The 20,514-nt window shown below is 35.8% G+C and overlaps 1 protein-coding gene and 1 long non-coding RNA gene across 2 annotated transcripts in view; one reads left to right on the forward strand and one right to left on the reverse strand.

Annotated features, from left to right (window-relative positions):
• The window catches only part of LOC308184517 (uncharacterized protein), a 276,936-nt gene that overhangs the window by 218,601 nt on the left and 37,821 nt on the right, over positions 1-20,514 (forward strand). The window lies entirely within an intron of this gene.
• Positions 4,798-20,514, reverse strand: part of LOC308184550 — a 73,003-nt gene continuing 57,286 nt past the window's right edge. The window contains exons 2-3 of the long non-coding RNA XR_013942705.1: positions 17,200-17,227; positions 4,798-6,118 (exon numbers count right to left, since the gene is read on the reverse strand). This is a non-coding gene — a long non-coding RNA (uncharacterized lncRNA). The remainder of the gene's footprint in view (positions 6,119-17,199; positions 17,228-20,514) is intronic.

Consider the following 20,514-nt stretch of genomic DNA (forward strand, 5'->3'; position numbering starts at 1 on the left):
AACAGTCAGGTTACCCACAAAGCAGAGTTCATAGGCAATTCTGTTGTCAAAAACAATGCTGAAATCCAATGAAAATCAACACTTATGGTCAAGAAGTTTGTGTTCCATAAGGAGTACTCACTACCTCATCAATGCATCTATAGAACTCCTTAGAATGATTGTCTTCTGGCTGGTAGTGGCCAAATAAGGACCATAATTTTAAGTCTAAGAAGATTAATTTCTCTACTGACAGCATTTTACTTTTAGGAGTACCTTTGCTAGCACCTTAGATTTACCATGGTTACCAGGTTACCTGTATCTTCTAAACCTTGTTCTGAGTCTCTCAAGCATACCTCAACAGAGGGTAAAGAATCTCACCCAGGAGAAAATAGTAACACACCTGTATAAAAGACAACCAAAGAACAAGATCAAACACTGCACCCTTAATCAAGGACATTGCTTCCTCACAGTTAGCTTCCTCACCTACTTTGTTCTGGGCTGTTCCAGTAAGCTCTTTCCAAGACAAGAGAAGGCTTGGGATATCCTTCATGTCAGGGTCAGCTCCCGTGGGTGAGACTGTACCAAGGCTGATTTCCTCCATCAATGTTCCCCTGGAAATAACACACTCCCTGTAGTTCTAGCAGAGAGTATATGAGTTCCTGTATGGACAGTCATCCACAAAAAACATGGAGTTTCCCAGTTTTGAATTACTGATTTTATGGTCACCAAGAAACTAAACCTTGTTAAATAAATAGAATTAAATAAAACATGGTTTATAAGTTAAACATAATTACATAAAAAGCATAAACAAAAAAACAGAAAAGCCCAGCAGGTTCTGTACCTTCATGTACAGTATGCAGCACAGTCAATCCCAAGGTATATGACCCATATCTATTTCATACTATAAAGCAAAACTCTGATGGATTACAGAACAACCCTCAGATCATAGGAAGGAAGGAAGGAAGGAAGGAAGGAAGGAAGGAAGGAAGGAAGGAAGGAAGGAAGGAAGGAAGGAAGGAAGGAAGGAAGGAAGGAAGGAAGGAAGGAAGGAAGGAAGGAAGGAAGGAAGGAAGGAAGGAAGGAAAGGAAGGAAGGAAGGAAGGAAGGAAGGAAGAAGGAAGGAAGGAAGGAAGGAAGGAAGGAAGGAAGGAAGGAAGGAAGGAAGGAAGGAAGGAAGGAAGGAAGGAAGGAAGGAAGGAAGGAAGGAAGGAAGGAAGGAAGGAAGGAAGGAAGGAAGGAAGGAAGGAAGGAAGGAAGGAAGGAAGGAAGGAAGGAAGGAAGGAAGGAAAGGAAGGAAGGAAGGAAGGAAAGGAAGGAAGGAAGGAAGGAAGGAAGGAAGGAAGGAAGGAAGGAAGGAAGGAAGGAAGGAAGGAAGGAAGGAAGGAAGGAAGGAAGGAAAGTAAGGAGGCAGCCATGGAATTTCACTGCCTGCAACCACTGCCAATCACAACAGATAATCTGATTCTTACATTCATCATTTTCTGTTTTTAAAACATAAAACTTTGGACAGAGACAGGAGAGAAGAGGGGGATTTGATGCCATCAGTCTGCTTGGCAGATTGTCCTGTAACTCATCGCTCTGATAAAAAAACGCCTTCTAGTTTAGAGCTCACAGTTATTCATGGCCAACTTACATACACTTGTACTTATGCCAGAATTGTTCCTTAGGTTAAGTAGCTCTTCTTTTTGCTTGCTGCTTATTCCTCTGCTGAATTTATCTGAGCTAAACAAACTAAACTTTTAAAGTTCCTCTTGTAGGAGACAGACTGTTTATCTCCTTGGTCATCCCAGTAGCTCTTCTCCAAGCCTGTTCTATTTTCCTATTTGCCAACCAAAAAAAAAAAAAAAAAAAAAAAAAAAAAGTAGGAAAAAATAAGTTGTTTAACTCAAAATGTGTTCTAAAGCCTTCCATCTGCTGTGTTGCTGTGTTCATATTAATGGCATAGAAGAGGACCGATTTCCAACTCCTACAGTGAGTAAGCTTCCTTTTTTGCTTCATAAAGTAAGAATTCAGACATGACAGATGCATTAAAATGTGTTTCTAGGCTTGCCATTTTCTATATGTTGAAAAATATATATATGTTTATTTTTAGAGATGGGCAGACCTACTGGGTACCATTCATTTCGTTTAATTTTGGAGGTGCGATTTAGCAGCCTCAACTTAGGTGTCATTATGGACTAATGTATGCAACTGTCATCAGTCTACCATAATTCCTGTGTTGTACAAGTCATTTCTTGTGTAAATATTACTCCACTAGAAGTTTTTATTTTGGAAGCTGAATCTTATCCTAGATGCCTCTACTGTAGACATCATTGTCTGAACAAGTCATCCTAGCTCATATGTAAAATCTATCTCTGGTGCGATAATTCCATGACCTAATACTCAGATGAGTCAAAAGTGCAGTTTTGAGTTCTGATGAACTTTACTCAGGATACTTTTTAAAAATATTTTAAAGTTTATTTGGAAATAAAACAATTTAATATCAACTGTTTTGAATTTATTCATGTCAATGAATTTTATCATAATACAAACAACAACATGAACTACAGGACATATTTCCAGTCATACTGGTTATGACATTGCAATCTTTATTGCTGCTAACGTGTGCTTATATGAACAATATGATAATTAAAATATTCTAATTTTAGAAATGTTATTATGCTTATTGCTCTCTACAACTATCTGAAAAGAAGTTGGGGGGAGCTGGGGGTCAGCCTCTTCTCACAGATAACTAGCGATAGGACTGGAGGGAATGGCCTCAAGTTGCACCAGGGGAGATTCATGTTGGAAATTAGGAGACATTTCTTCTCAGAAATAGTAGTTAGGAATTGGAATGGGTTTCCAGGGAGGTGGTGGAATCACCATCCCTGAGGGTGTTTAAGGAAAGGTTGGGTGTGGTATTTAGGGACATGGTTTAGTGGATAATATTAGTGGTAGGGGGATGGTTGGACCAGATGATCTTTGAGGTCTTTTCCAACCTCAATGATTTTATGATTCTATGATTCTATAAACAGATATTACATAGTTGTACTAGAAACATGGTATTTTTCTGGATTAATCTATGTCATAATTAAACAATTTCATAATTTTATCAAGAAGGCTAGATGGCAGATCATAAGTCTAAAGAACAACTGCTAGCAGCTGTTGAAAATTTTTCTTGGCTAACATGACAATTTTGGGAAGACCTCCTGCACTAGTGAGTGCATTGATGCAAATTTATCCTTCTCCATGTTAAGCACCAAAATGAAAGCCCTAAGTTGGGATCTAGAGGGAATTTAGTTTAAAATTCTTTCACAAACCTAGGGTGATAGGTAGGAAAGACTGCAGGGAAATAACAGCATTCTTTAAAGATATATTCTCTATGAAGAGAACAGAAAAGTAGTAGATACCTTTGAAGGCCTGAAGAGAAAAATCACCTGATTAAGGCAGATCTTTTTTCCTACAAATCCACAGAGACTCCAGCATATCAAATTGTGAGAGTTGTCTACATATTTATTATAAATATAAGAAACCAACAGAAAATATTAACTCATTATATTGTCTTTTTTCCAATCTACCTGTATCTCTTTTCTCTCAGCTTAATGAACTAGTAGGTCAGAGCAAGCATTCCTCCTTCCAGCTTACTTTCTCTGACTCTTGCTTTACTGACAGCACTGGGACTCTATTTCAGGGGTTGTGCATTTATGTATTTATGAAAGCTACTTCCTAGGTGATTACACACCTTCCTACCATGCAAATGATGTCTATTTGGTGTCCTCCTGGCTAAGAACAGTCTACATTCCAGGTATTTTATTTCCATTATGAATAATCTAACCACTCAGCTGTTATGCTGAGTTAGTGGTAGCTACATCTAGCACTTCAGATTTCCCTAGGAAGTTACTCACTAGAAGCCTGAATATGACTTACAGAAGAGCTTCGGTAGGAAATAAGTATTGAACTCCCAAGCATGAGCATGTATAAGTCCCTAGAGTGAAGTGTCCAGGGAAGTTCAGGCTAACAAAGCCAACTAATAACTTCAGATGGCCTCAGGCTTAGACAGTCCTGAAAATTTGGGATGATTAAACTGATGCCTGGGACTTAAATGAGTTTCGTGAAACTAAGTCCTAATATGCAAGGACTTCAGCTGATATTCCTTCTTGTTCTATGTTCTCTTAGAGTACCTCCAGAACCAAGTTAAGATGTGACTCTGGAGATGTCTACCTGTTCTCATTGATTACTGAGACAATTAAGCTGTTAATTTAATTGTTATGTTAAACTAGTTAGATGCTTTAAGTTAGTTAGATGAGATGAACACGATCCTGATTGCTTCCATTATTTTCATCCTCCAAGTCCCTTATAAGGAAACTCGAAATTAGAAATTATGCTTCATATATAACCTATGTATCAAATAACTTATTTACTATATTTTAAACTAGCAGCTACATTTCACAATTATACTTGAATACTTTGGTCATTATGTGATGTCACAGTAGGACAAGTAAAAGGCAATTTATCACACCTCACTTTTGATAGCTACAGAAATTACAATACTTATATTTTATCTAGATTCCCTCTAGAGCAATAGAGTGTAGTAAATGCTTTTACATTGTTATTCATCTGACATTCAAGTTTTCTAACTGCAGCTGAGAGGTATTGCACACTAGAAGTGCCAATCTCTTGTGCCAATCCCAAAGGGATTCTAAATGACTAGTTCTGATATGGATGTATGCAATAGTAATATTCAAAGGTAGGAGGAATTAATCTCTCTGTAGTTCCATCTTGTATACCGTGGTATAATATTGTGCATTTCTGTCCATGTATTGTGAAATAGTAAAAAAATCAAAAAAAAAAAAAAAAAACATTGTTCTGAACAGAATTTTTATTTCAGATTGAATTTTTATAAAATACTGCAAATTGTTTTACTAACGGTTTTAGGTTAAAATTAGATTAAAAACAAACAAAAAACAGACTCAGAAATTTGAAAATGTCAAAGTCTCATGTGAGACAGAAATGTTCAGTTTTGACCAGTTGTGTTCAATTAACATATAAGTATTCACATAGCTTGTACTAAGGATGTATAAAAATACTTGTTCCAGTTCCTTAAAATAAATCAATTGATGATGTCTAGATAAATAAAAGGTTAATAATAATAATAATAAAACAGTTTTTATGTGTATTTTGGAATAAAATAGCCCATGTAATTTTATATTTTACACTAAAGGGCGCTGAGATCAGAATGCTATGCACATATTACTATACATAATTTAATTTTGCATGTAATTTCATGCACACTAAGAATCCATCTCAAGCCAACAGTGCATCTATAGAATTCTCATATGTTTTAAAGCAGATTTCACTTAGGCTGCACACCTCAAATCACTGTTAAGATAACCAGTGGAAAGAATAAAGCTCAACAACGCAAGTATTAATTTGATAAATTAATTCCACAGATGTATTTACCCCTCAACTAGTGAAGATTTTAAACCCCTAGATAAGTGAATGAAGAAGTAATGTTCCCCGAAGCATTTGCCTAAAGCAGTTTAAGGTTTTTCAATAACCAACACAATGCACAAAGTCATAGTAAATCCAAGTTTGCTGGCTGCACTTTGTTCAGACCTTACAAAACTGTCAAGGAACTTCAGTTCATCCCCTGCTTCAGTGATTTCTTGTGAGGTAGTTTGCCACATAGCCCATTGGATTTTTTTGCAAAGGTTTTCAACTAGAAGAAAGTTAACCTAGTAAATGACATATGTTGTAGAGAGAAATTAAACTGGAAAATATTGTGCAGGATCACCCTTTCCCTTCCATTTATTTTCTTTTATAGCATTAACACAAGGTCCAGATCTTTAATAAAGCATTTGTGTAATATATTACCTGTCTTGAGACTCCAATACAAGGGTCATTCTGCTTCCAGTTCCCACTGTCTGCTCAGTTGGAGTCTAGATGTATTGTGGAAGAGAACTGTTGGTCAACCTCTGGAGATTGCCGTCCATCAGAGTTGTCTAGTGGATCAATCTAAGGGTAAGCCAGCCCTGTGGCTTGCAGCTGTAAAACTGTGATCACTTTTTGCACTGTCTCACACATTTTCAGGCCTCTCCCAAGTTCTGAAGGAGAAGAATTGGGTTCTGAAAGCCTCTTTGAACTGATTTGTTAAAGCCTGCTAGAGAGAACACGTGTAGGACCAGGTTATTACGCAAGCACTACACCTGCCTGTATTCCCCATATCAGTGGCTGAGTTTCACTCTTACAGGTAGGCTTTGGACTTCATCTCCACTGAGTTTCTGGGTGGGTGTTCACTGCACAGCCCCAACAAGCCTGATGTACACAGGATATATTTCACTTACTGCACATGGACAGTTTTCTTGCAATCACCACTTGTTTTTCAAGTTGCATGGAAACTGCATCACAGATTAAATAAGTCATCAGAAGTCCTTGACATGGGAAGTAGATGTAGGAAAAATATCTCATAGTTTCTGGAAGTTAATATGTCAGGTGGTTCCATCTCAAAAATGACCCCACTTCACAGACTGTTCATCAACTTCACTTCAGCTAAGAAAAGATTTGAAGTGTTCAGAGAATGGATGTTTTCATATCTTAATTAGACATCCTTAGGTAAACTACTTAAATATACTAATAATAAATTAAATAATGCATCACCAAGATATATTTATTTATTTATTTATTTTGGTAATTATTCTGGAAGTTGTGATGGAGTCTGAAGTTATTACCAAGCATAATTGCAACATTCAGAAAGGTACACAGAATCTTTTGGTTGTGAAGGTTTAAAGTTATAGTGTGCCACTTGAGCAAAATTCTGTTTTCTATTATCTTCACACAGAAGATTGTTACTTGGAAACCTATTCACTGAATAAAAATAAAAACTAAATCATGAAATTTATTCTACCAAAAAATAAAATAAATTTATTTTTTAAATACCACTAGTCTTGTGGTATGCAGATTTGACAGTTGTTAACAGTGCATGCATTTCCTATGAAGCCAGCTTAAATTTTTTTCACAAATACAAAGAGGTGATGTGCTCAGACAAACACATGTACTTTCTTCAGTTATCAAAAACCATTTCCAGGTTCAGTTTTCCAGACCTGTTTGACAAGACTCACAGTCTAGTGTAAGGAAATGTGTGAAAGTAAGGTAGTTGTCTTTCATCCCTTTTTCAATAATTATATACAAATTTATTTTTTCAAGTGCAAAATTCAACTAAAACTTAGCTATTTCCAATTGTAAACAATACCAAACCTGAAGGAACTTTAATAAGACATTTTAAATGGTCAAAATACTAAATAATACTGAGAAAAAAAAAAAAGGCAGTATATTTCATTTGGCAGCTTATTCATGAGCAATACAGTGCTCCAATGAAATAAATTTGCCAAGCATAGCTGATTGTTTATTTAGATACCAAACTCGAATACTGTCAGGGAAGAAAGTATCTGTTAATCTTTTGGAACAGAATCATCATCCTTTTGGTAAACCATGATGCACAGATTTGTGGATTGCACCTCAGGCTTTGATTGGCATTGTAGCTCAGAACCTGCTGCTCTGAACCCCAAAGGACTTGTGCGAGTAAGCAAATTAACTCTGCAGCACTTTGACAAAACAAACAAACAAACAAACAAACAAAGTGTGATTCTTAAGAATCCGTGGTTGGAAAGAGCAAGGATGTATAAGTAAAAACTTTGTTGGTGAGATAATCCTTCTGGACCCTAGGTTGACTTCTGGGCCCTGGGCTGATTGGAGGGTGGTATAAATCCTTCCTCACTCTCCTTGTTCCTAATCATGAAACGGTTCCCTACACAGTATAATGGTGTGTGATACTAGAGATACCTGACATAAAGCTAAGGAAGAAGGCCACGTGTCAGGTGTGAGGAGCAACAGTAGACCTTAATCTGTCTAACTAGCAGCTGCTTTCTAGGTGTCTTGAGAGCCAGCACTTCTGAAGTACCGCAGTTCTTCATCAGCACTGGAGAGAGGCTTTGAAGGCATAGTCAGTCAAGGCATCTCGATTTTGAGATCTTCCTCTGGAGGTTTTCAAAGTCGCTTACTTCATGAGCAGTACTTCTGTAGATGCCTTAAAATTTTGACTAAATCTCAAAGCCAATGTTAAATGAACTGTTTTTCCCTGTGGCCTTCCCTTTTCCATTAACAACATAGACACAAACATATAACCTGTTCTACATATCTGTTGTAGATATTCTGTTAAAATCAAGAGAAGACCTTGAGAACTGAAGGAAAAATACAGGAAAAAAAATATACATAAATAATGTATCAGAGAAAGTAGGGATTTAATAAGTAGAAAAAGTCTCAGATAATAAATTTGACTTTTAAACAGGAACAAAAAATGTCACTCTTGCTTGAGCTGGATTTTAATGCAATCTTCAAGGTGTAGGAAGTGTGGAGAATCAATAGCAAATCCCAGTGTCCTTATGCTGAGATATTCAAAATGTTAGCTCTAATGGGAGTCATATAAAAGCAGCCATAAACCAGTGCTGATCAGTTCACACATGTGCTGTAAAGAGATACAGTTCAGAATTTAAATACCTCATATATCTTTTGCAAAAAGCTTTTCCCCCTTCCTATAATAATAAGTTTAAACAACATTGCAGCCTTTCTCAAAACTGAAACCACAGATGTGAAGATAGATATTTTTGAGAAATTATTTTATCTTCTTGGGTAATTATCATTAATGAAAGAAAAAAATCTTAAATCCTAATAAATCAGAGATGGAATTGACTGACCATGCATCCAAATTGCTGCATTATTCACACTGGAATTACTCCAAAGATTAGCTGCAAATTGCCCTCTAAATTGAATTTATGGTTTCATTTTTCATAACTACTGTGTTGTGACAGATGAGAGGAATCTCTGAGAAAAATGACAGTGATGGACCCAATTTCTTAGTACTCTATCTTCAAGACAGAACTAAACTATCTCTATTAACCGTTAGGTTTTGTACAATCTATTTTGGCAAGCATAAAAATGTGTTATGAAATACAATATATCCTGTTTTATACATCAGTCAGTAAAAATATCACAAAAAAAAAAACTAACATTTAATTTGAAAAAGGAGGCCAATCAAATTAAAATAAAGTGAAGTTTCACGGACAGACACTGTGAAGATAAAAATACCAATTTATGCCTATTTAAAAGCCTGCACTCTGTCATCACTGTGCATCTTCTTTCTGTTCCAAAGGATCCTCAATGCCTGTGCAACATGTCGAGTAGGAAAGAAAACAACAACAACAACAACAACAAAAAAGGGGTATCCTGAAGTGGTTACACCACAGTGGGAATTGGGCTGTTGAGGAGGGAGCGGAGGGGGTAGGGGGTGGAGGGAGGTGGGCTTGTTTTATGTTTTTCCTGCACAGTACCTAACAGAGATGGAGGCTGACCATCCGAGGTATTGTGGTAATACAAGCTATAAATAATAATTACAAAAATAATCTCCAAGTTCAACAAAGCTTCTGGGCTAGTACATACAAACTGAAATACTAGACTGTCAGATACTAGAAACAAATGTTTTGCCCTGAAATGGTTCATATGTATAACTTGTATCAAACAGGAAAAATAAAAACATGGGCTTTTTTTTTTCAAATTTTCAAAGTATGTTTGTATAGTTCAGGCCTCTTGGGCTAGAAATAATTGAAAGCAAGTTTGAGATTACACTTAGGTCACAAACACAGTTGATGCCTGAAGCTTTTCAGGGACAAAAAATATGGGAACGTTTACAATGTAGGTTAGATAAAGTCAGTACAAGTGCTACATATAACTGCAGTTTAGGTATTTCTAGCACATATACTGAGAACCTGCATTTTTCTTTCATATTAGAAAAATATGGTTTAATAACTACACTAACAACAAAAAGCCAGAATCTTTCACTCTTATTCATATTAACATTGAACTCCCTTTCCGAGCAATATCGCTGTCTCCAGTGCAGTTGGCTGAGTCTGAATAAGAATAGGAGTATCTAAGCCACACCACCCAGTGTTTATGGGGCAGGTTATGTTTTTGATGCATTTTATTTACATTTTGCAGTACAGAGACTCATCTAATCGCTCCAGAATCAGCACAGTCATTACAGCAGATACACTAGCTCTGAGGATCTCTAGCTTTTCACCTAGAATTCATCTAACAACAATAGCAACAGTAGCATTAGTAATAATTATTAGTAACTTTCCTCACTCTCAAGGTCTTTGTTCATTTTACATTTACTTATCAAAACCAAGGGACAGAAAGTGAGTGGGTGCTCCAGATAGCATTAACCAGGTCTCCAGAGTCTCATTCCACCACACTCTACTATTGTCCTCTATAAGTGGGTATGAGTATTTTATCCAGAAACTGTGTTTAAACTATGGGGCTGGTGCACTCCATGTTGTGTTTCATGGTGCTGGCTCACTGGTCACTGAAATGAAGGCATCAGATGGAGTGTGCCTAGGCTCACTTTGTACCGTGAGCACATATTTCTTTCTAGGACAAAACAGAATTCTCATAGGGAGGAGATGAAAGATAGATAGATCTTTTTGAGATGTGTAATCAGGGCATGGCCCAATTCAGGAGCAGGGTAGGGCTCCCTCTTCTAGAAGGCCCCAAAAGTCAATATAGAGCATGTGAAAAATTTCCATTTTCTTTGCTGATATCATGATAAAAACCAATGGCATAAATATGTAGCGGGATAGATCAAGGAACTGAAATTACCTGCCTTTGTTCGTAATTATGTATAACTGTCATAAAACTCTGCAGTTTTCAAAGTACTGCACAAAAAGATAAACTAATGAATCAATAAAACATCATTGTAATTTTTAAAAGGCAAATTAGGTGGAGTGATATTAACATTATTTTATATATGAAGAACAGAAGAGTTTTGCTTTAAACTCTGCACTATTAGAGCCACATCACATTTGTGATTGTATACAAATAATTTGTCTAAGTAAAAGTAGTCTTAAAATGTTTTATTCAAGGTCACAGAGAAAGTGCAAGGCAAAATCTAGAATATGCCATTGCACTCACTAATTTTTAGGCCTTTATTTTAAACAAAAGACCCTCCTGAAATATGCACAATAGAAATTGCTAGTCTTAGTCTTTTAAGTTTTTCACTTTGGCAGATATACAATCTATGTGTAAATAAATATATGCTTATTTTTCTGTAACTGCATAAGCAATGAATTGAACTCACTGCAGCAGCATGATGTTGGCTTTGGAAATTATAGCCATGAGCATATCCTATGTCCACTCTGCCACAGCCTTAAGATCCTGGTATGGCATGACTGAACTGAATCCTCGTCACAGTGTAAGTATGAAATGAGCTGTCTCCTACTTTTCAATTTTCTTTTATAATAGAACATTTTTCATGGAAGAAACATGATCAATTTGAAGAAGAGATAAGATTAGATACTTGTAACAAGCATCTTATTTGACCTGACTGCTGTTTTCTTTGAACTTGCAGACATCATGAGCTTTCCAGTAGAAAGAAACATTTTTAGTAGTACTTTTCCAAGAGAAAATGTGGTTTTGTTCAAACTGAATCATCTCATGGGAACATTGTTAAAAAAAAAAAAAAATACAGACCTTTTTCTAACTTTCTCAGATCATTTTTTATTGTATCTAAACAACTAATAGCTTTATTAACTGTTTTATTTAGACATTAACTTTGCATTCATTACATATACATAATATAATTTGAAATAATGTTATGGAATATCATAAGTTTTATTATATGATTGTACACTATGTTGTCTGTTCTATTATGTTGCTATCTGATTATTATTAACTGTATTAATTTCTAACATTATTTTAAGCTATACTTTTTTGTATCCAACATAAAATGATTAAATGGTCAAAGATTCAGAAGAATCCTTGCTTTATTCAAAATTCCTGCTTTGGGGATTTACAAATCGAATCTTTTCTTTTAGTTTAGAATCAAATTAAAATATCAATGTTTCTAGCAGAATGGAGATTGCTTTCCACTGTTTCCTAGACAGCTCCCTTTGGAAGTGCTACCAAGAGTGCTTTCTCACTTTACAAGGCAAACCGAGTAAGAGCATCTATGCTACATGACACTGAGGATAATACACATTTCCAAATCTTCATCTCCACATCCCTGAACATTAAGTTAGTATACAATATCCCTAGTTAGAAAAATACTGATAAAAATAGAATTACATAAATGGAAAAGTGAGCATTAAACTGTAGTCCCATTACAAGTATGAAAGGGAAAATATACTCAAGTAGAACCACAGCATTCACAAAGTCTAGACACTACAGCATTGGAAATGTCTAATTGGGAATTATGCTCGGTTACAGAAAGACCATTCTCAAGGCTCTATTTCTTAAGCTTTGTTTTTTAATCTTTTTTGTAGTTTCTAGCATGGCTTTTTCTTTGTTTTATTTTGTTTTGCTAGGGGGGCAGGGTGGTGTCTTATAATTGTTTCTGTTCACAACAATAAATACTGAAATATCAAGACAGTGGTTCCCAGTGAGACACCGCATCAATTAAAAATGTAAATAATAATAATAATAAAAAAAAATCTTAGAAGAAAGACCATTCCTATCCAATTTTTGAAACTCAGAGGATCTGCACTGTTCAGATAAACCACACAGACATCTAAATCGTCTGGCTGTGTGTCAACAATGAATGCAAATTGGGAAACTTTTTCAAAAAACTTACTCAACCAAAAGGTTCAAGTGTTTTGGTGACTTGGCAGATTTCTCTGCCAAATGAGAGTTAGCTATATCTGGTCACTGAAACCAATTGGCTGCTGCAGGTTGCATGTCTTTCTTAGGGCAGGCTAGTTAGCTGCAATGATTGCTAGAGACTGGTTTGTTCAGATTTATCACTGTAATCCTGGTGTTCTGTGATTAAACTCCCATTATCAGTCAAGATAGCAGCTGTCTCAATAACAGGATTATTTCCACTGATTTCAGTAGCTAATTTTGAGCTGAGTAATTCTTTCAGGAAACACTTCTTTATTGTAAGAGCATCCCAGAACAGGCACAGGTTGCCCAGAGATGTTGTGGAGATCTTCAAAAGCCGTTGGACATAATCTTGGGCCACCTGCGCTGGGTTTCCCTGCTTGAGCAAGGGGGTTGTATGAGGTGACACCTGGACGTCCCTTTCAGCCTCAGCCCCTCTGTGGTTCTGTGATTTCAGACCATTTTTCCTTTGTTTCTTCCTTTGACTTCAAATATGTTAAAAAAATAAATAAAATAAATAAATAAATCCATCTCCATTCAAAAGGCTCTCAGAATTGTGTGGTAGATCTCTGGATAAGTCCCTGGGTGGAACATAATACATGAAGCCTTGAGTGAGCCATCTTCTCTGGAGGAAATTCTCAAAGTGAGAACAACGTTCTGGGAAAACTGTCGTAAGAATAAATGTTACCAACTTTTTACGTGGTTATTTTCAAATATCCTGTCTTGCTTCAATATATATCATGGCATGGGACTCCACTGTGTAAAATTTTTCTGATTCAGAGAACTCACAGTCATTCATTAATTAGGAACGAGGGATCCTTTTTGCCCCAGTTGAATACAGTTTAAGAACATTGTTTTGTGCTATGGAAATGTGCTAATGAAAACTATAAAACAGCAAATATTCTGTGATACTCACTATGCTTTCAATTTTCTTGAATCTATTGTGAACTAAAAAGGGATTTCAGTCCATCAGAAACTAATTTTATTCTTATTAGTCCAATAAGAGATAAGAGATTTGACCTCCGTGACATCAAGATATAGTGTCAAAAGTGAAAAATACAAAGAACAGCAAACCATCATTTATAGGTGGGAATTCACCAGTACAGAATTAAATATCTTGCATTTTATGCATAAATGTGCATTTTAAATGCATTAGAATATATATACTGCAATTAATACAGTACATATGTATAGATTATATAGATTACTTTTTTTTTTTTTTTTTACTATGATAACTGAGCTCTTAATCTCATTTTTAAGTAGTGGTTTGTTTTTTTTTTTCTTTCACCTAAGATGAACTGGAAAAAATGAAGTTATTTTCTATTATGATCCAGCAGGCTTTGTTACTGTTGTTCTGTAATTGAAACTAATGTTCAGTGAGGGCAGCACTCCTAGCTTTTGCTGCACAGTACTATTCATGGATCAATTAAAGTTAGCAGCAGAATATTTGTCAAAATTTTATCCAGACCAGTAGAAATTATATGTGGGGCAGAGAAAAAAATGTAATTCTTTATTTTTTGTTGAATTAATAATCAATTTTTATATCTTCAGTTACATTGGGAATCTGTTTTTTTCCAATATGTGCAAAGACCATTTTGACATATAGAAGCATGGAGAAGTAAGACATATTGTAATAATTAGCTGAATTATTCTTGGCATGCCATGAACAATTACAGGATTAATAACTATCCAACCAAATAGTGTTATGTTGAAATAAATTGACCGACAAGGGTTTTCAGTTAGGAAATGAAGCTCAGATGGATCATCAATAAAAACTACTGCAGAGAACAGACTTTTGAGAACTTCGGTGTTTTACATTTACGAAATATGGATGTGATAACTGTGCTTAATGACTGGAAGAAGCTATTTAAAAATTAATTTAGAATATTTTGCCCTCTTTAATTGCCTGGCCAAAGCCACAGTCTTTGACAGACACACTAATGTACCATGCAACCTATATTTAAATTTTTGTACTGATCAAAATGAAAAACCTGATGTGGTCCTTAATTAACCCCCTGCCTTCTGTACAGAAAGGTGTTTTTTTTGTTGTTTTTTTTTCTTCTCATTTTCAGTTCTGCTCAACTGAGTGCATGTAACACTGGGTTACTTATGGCATGTGACACTGACATACAATACAATGCTGTTTATTAGGAAGAGTGCAATATGCAAACTCCGGCTGAAATTCAGCAAGGTATTTAAGTACCATTCTAATTTAATGCATGCAAGAAATCCCCTTTGCCACAGCATAACTGCTGCTTGCAATTAAGCACACAGTTTACTACCTAACAGAGTCAGAATGTTAATTCAGAACAGTGGAGCTTTTCACACCCTCTGAAAATAGTTGAGAATGATATCAACAGCACAGGAGGTCAAAACATGTATAAGCATAGGTATAAGCACAGGATAAGAACTAGAGCAGTATAGCTATAACAGATGGTTTGCAAGATTTTGAACATTTTAGGCAAAGCTAGCAACAGGTGGTTTATGTCTGGTGGGTATTAGCCAACCCTCTAGTTTTACAGGCCTCCCAAAACAGGACTGTAATTAGTGTGTTAGAGTATTTATTTTTGGTTTTTATTTTTCAGTTTATAAAAGATAACTTTTCTGTTTTTATGTCATTTTCTTCAAAGTACAGTCTGTCAGAAATTAACAAATTAAATGTTTCCAATAACTATCTGTTGGCAAGTAGTTTTACCCCATCTTATTCTGGTAGTGAGGAGTATCTGAAACTAACGCCTTTCTGTGGGCTCAGAAAGCTGTTACTTGGTAGACTTGCAGTTCCTGTAGCTTGTTACTACAAGTCCTGATAAACACAAAATGTTTGGTAAGGGGAAAGCAACAGGGTTGCATTACGTGTCTAGGCAGACCCTAAGGACTTGCTGGTTGAGACTTCATGTGGAATTGGGAGCAGGCACACAGCAGTAGGGATCCAGGAGAAAGCAAGCAGTCCTGGAGTTGGCTTGGAAAGTATTCATTGACAGCTGCTTCATTAGGGATGGTAAAGGGCCTCTAGAAGTTGCTAGTAGATCCCCAGTCACTTCAAGACAGGATGTCCCAGCCAAGTGAGGCAGCAAAATCAATCCATGAGCAAAAGCAGTACCATAAAGGAAGTATTGTCAATAACTATGTACAAGGACAGTTCACTTGCAGCACCTTTCCAGCTTTTATACCTCCGAGTGTATTAGATCGTTTGCAAGGCAAGTTGTGCAGCCCTGTATTCATTTTGACCTTGAATTTCCTTCTCTTCTCTTCTTAGGGTTCTGTCCTGATTCCCTACCTAATGTCTAGGCAAAAGTTAAGCATCTACATTAGGCTGATTAGACTGAACACTAAGCGCCTAATCATATGTTTTACTTATGCCTATAAGTAAGCATGAATCACCAAGCTATACTGTACAGATAAACTTGGATACTTTTCAGCTTAATCAGATAAGATTTCCATAGACAGATGTAATGCTTGTTTGTTTTTATAAACACACCTCTATCTGAGCACCACAAAAATTTAATCTTTACTGGTTTGATTTCTCATCTTTTTCATGTTTTTTGAAACTTTGTGTTGCCAAGGTAAAAACACCTTCTAATCTACAATGTGATTTTGCTGCAGTTTAAAGCTTCCTCTCCCCTGTGAGCCTCGTACACATTCTAGCATGTAATGGGTAACAGATTAGAAACTAACACACACACACACACACACACAAATTACATAACACTTAAAATTTTTACTGGAGAATAGGTTAGAAGATCATATGCTTTTCTGAAAAAGATTTTCACGTATCCTCCATGTTGCATCTGCACACTGCTATCAGCATGAAAATAATAATGAAATACTACACCATTCAGCTAAGAACCCATTTGCTCCAGCAAAGGTCAAGTTCACAATACCCTAAAGACCATACATAAAACTGCTATCAGATTTATTTCCCTTCCAGATCAGTCCATTGAATTTACATACTTAAACAAACTAGCATCTAAAATTTGCCTTCTCGTCGTTGCTTCTTTTATAGTTCTCAAAGGAAATTATTTTAGTTTCACATCTTTATCCTGAATATCCAAGCATATCCTCACCTTGCTGCTGTAGATTTAGAGACCATTATCATGCATGGTTATATACCTGCTAAATTGACTTTAGTCTTTCAATGTGATCTAAATTGTGTTTAATCTGCTCCCTTAATACTAATGGTGCTTTGAGAGGTGAGCACTTTACAAGCTGAACAACTTTAATTTGATGCCTTTTGTACAGCCCAACTCTTCAAACATATCTTTAAATGGATAAAGGCTCTGTACTTTCTTCATCAATATTGTCAATGCATGTGTAACCTTTAGAGCAATCTCACAGCAAAATGATGATTTCCCCCATAGGAAAGACAGATCGCTCATTTAATTAGACACTTTGACACTCAGAAGTTTGTTAAACTGTGACTATATGACACAGCACTTTAGTAGGACTATTTCTCTTAGGGTGGAGATGTTTAAGAAAGCTTCCCCCACCACCGCCCCCTTTGGGTTGTATTCCCACTCTAACAGATTTGAGAACACTTACCAGGTTTTCCAGTTGTAATCTGGATTTCCTGTAAAATCAAAGTGGATTAATGTAACAATAATAATTTTTGTTATCATTACTTCTACCTTCTTCTTTTGCTTGTAATATTTGTTCAAGGTGCAACTTCAAAGGGTCCAAGTGTAACACACACACACACACACACAAAATGGAGAATACTGTGACACAAGATAACTGTAAATCTAGTATCATCTGGTCTGCAACAAGACTATACTAATTTTTTCATATCAACATTTTTTGTCTAATTATTTGTTTGAGAATAGTATAAGGAACACTTAACACAAAAGAATGTACTGCATGTATATGTACCAGGAGGTACTTTTACCTTTGATTCATCAAAAGGACCAAACAAAATGAAAAATGAAATGCCTCCCTAAGTTGGCAGTATGGGGAAAAAAATAAAAAGAGCATCTTGTATCTTCATCCTTTTACATTCTAAAATAAAGCACTCAGAGCAGTCCAAATTTTTACCTAGGTAGGACTGATTGGCATTCAGGAAGTGGTAGACTAGAGAGTGACTTTGGAGATCTCGGGATGTTGCAATTAAAATCTGTATCACTGATATTGTGCCACCCCAAGGAGTTTGAAATCCATATACTAAGACTGGAGCTGCAGTGCCTTGAGCGAACAAGACATGGTGCCTTGTACATCCTGAAGCATCAAGGGAATGTGTATCACGTCCTGCCACAGGAAATCTCTGGAAATAATTTTATTCTCTGCAGCATTAGTACAACATTTGCCATAAAATAGAAACCTGTAAATAGGCACTCTGGAAAAGCTCATTGCTGTCATTTCACTTGGAACTCTACAGCTGAGTTTACTTAAACAAAAAGAAACTTTTTTCTGGCCTTCTGTTCCCACCAGTCTTTTGTTTGTTTGTTTTGATTTGTTTTGTTTTGTTTCATACTGAGACTAGAAACTATCACACAGTGAGAAATAAAGACCAAAATTAAAATCCCAATACTTTATGCTGTTGCCATCTCTAATGAGGATCACCTGTCTTAGCAATCACCATGCTGTCAACAGTTGTAAACCAAACTGGGCAGATTTTTGTTTACTTACCTTGTCATTGCCAGCCTTCACATTATGCACACACACAGATGGCTTGTAGGCCTCAACTTTTTCCTTTGTGTCTATTATAACTAGAGCTAAGCAAGTAAATTGTAACATGAAATTTATTTTATGAATCCATTTTTTCTTTTCTTCCCTTTTCATTGATTGTCCAAGAACTGATCTTGAATTATCCATCACTTGAATTTAACAAAATATATTCAGAAAAAGAAAAATGTTCAAAAATTGTATTGCAATCAAGTCTCTGACACTCTACTTTGCCAATTTTGAGCTGTGGTCCATTCTTATTTGTTTCATAGGTTAACTATAAATTCATGGGATTGAGTACAAACGCCTATACGAAAAGATGTGAATTTCCAATTTGTCATTATTTTTCCATGTATCCTTAAATTGTCTGTCAGCCTTGACACTTTTCCTACAAAACGTTTCCTGCTACTTCTACTCTGATCACACTGATTCCCTTGCCATTCGGGTTATGCTAGGAGCTCTGCAGTGTATCTTTACAAGTAACAGAAGTAAACAAAAGAGCAGCATACGATGGCATTTTTCAAAATGGCTAATATGTATAGAATGTATTTGCTTGACTCAGTTTACAATTCTGAATGGATTCCGTGGCTTTCATAAGAAAGTAAAATACACATAGCTTATTTGGAAAACTGTTGCTGTTGCCCACATTTGTTTTGCCTTTCCAGGACAATTATTCACTTTCTGGAACACAAAATAAATAGATAAAATCTAACCCCAGTTTTAGAGTGGGCAACAAGAAATGTCATTTGTAGATCAATGAAGGCTGAACCTGCTATTCCCCGTTTTATCACTAGCAAAATTTTTCAGAAGACTGACCCAATTCTGTATATTGAAGTAAGAAATACTCACAAAATAGACCCAAAAAAAAAAAAATGTGGATTTTCCCCTTCCTTTCTATTTATATTCAGAGTGGGTTACGTATCCCTACTTATCCCTACTTGTGTGGACATGTCCCTCAAAGTACTATGGAACAATACTGTTTGAGCTAGAAGTGTAGTTTTCCTCCTACTTCCTGAAGCCATTCCCCCCACAATTTGGAAGACTTTCCTTGCTAGTAGTCTGTCTCTTTCACTTATGTGAATTTTTTCACTGAATTTGTTTTTATTTGTTTAGTTGTTATTGTTGCTGTTGTTGTTGTTTTTGTTTTGTTTTGTTCTTTTTTGTTGTTGTTGGTTGGTTGGTTGGTTGGTTTTGTTGTTGTTGTTTTTCTCTTTTTTGTTTTCTTCTGTTTTGTCTCATGCTAGAAACTGCTGGTCAAAAGCAACCAGAATTGTTCTAGATTTCTAGGCTGTCACAGGTCATCCTGAGAGCAATGGACATGCTAGTGATCCTTTGTTTAAGACATACATCAAAAGAAATTAAATTGCTTTGTGGCTTAAACAATAGAAAACACAAAAGATAGAGCCAGAACTCTGGGACTTCAGGGAAGGGAGCAAATGAGGCTGAACAGATATTTTACTCCTACTGCTTTTTAACTGTGTTCTCCTCTAGTGCTCCAGTCCTCTCCATTTCATTAAATCACCTGTTAACTAACACTTACTCCCAAAAATTCTGTGGGACTAATACAACATTTTGTGTCTATTCTCATAATGACAGGGACAGAAAGAGTCATATGCATTTCACTATGGGCACGGTCCATGGGCTCTGCCTTCCCTACAGCCTTGCTATATGTACCAGACTTTTACCCCAGTATACCAGAATATAGCCCCAATTTTAACATAAAGGTAAAAAGAATTTGTCACTGAAAACAGGATTGTTTTTGTTGCAAAGTCTATGACTTCATTTTGTGTTATTTCAACAAGCCCAGAGTGGTATAGGTCTGACCATAAATTCCAGGTGCTGAACCATTTCTAATCAATGTTTTTTTCTCTAATGAAGTCACATATATTATTAGAAGGAAAAAATAAAATAAAGTAAAATAAAAATAATAAGTAAAAAATAAAAAGAAAATAAAAAAAAAGAAGTGGTTAAATATTTTTACAAGATATCAGTGGATGTTTAGAACCTTATTTCTCACATGTGCAAGAAGGCATCTCATGGTAATCTTCTCTATAGCCTTGTTTTGAAGGCCTCCACAACTGACTTGCTCTCCATTAAGTAATTTTAATTCTAAATAATCATTAAATTAATTATATTCACCCAGCTGAAATCAGCCTGCAAAATGTAGTTCTGCTTGCAGCTCCAACCAAAGTCTGAACA

Source organism: Anser brachyrhynchus (genome assembly GCF_964034855.1).
Source record: "Anser brachyrhynchus genome assembly, chromosome: 1".
NCBI lineage: Eukaryota > Metazoa > Chordata > Aves > Anseriformes > Anatidae > Anser > Anser brachyrhynchus.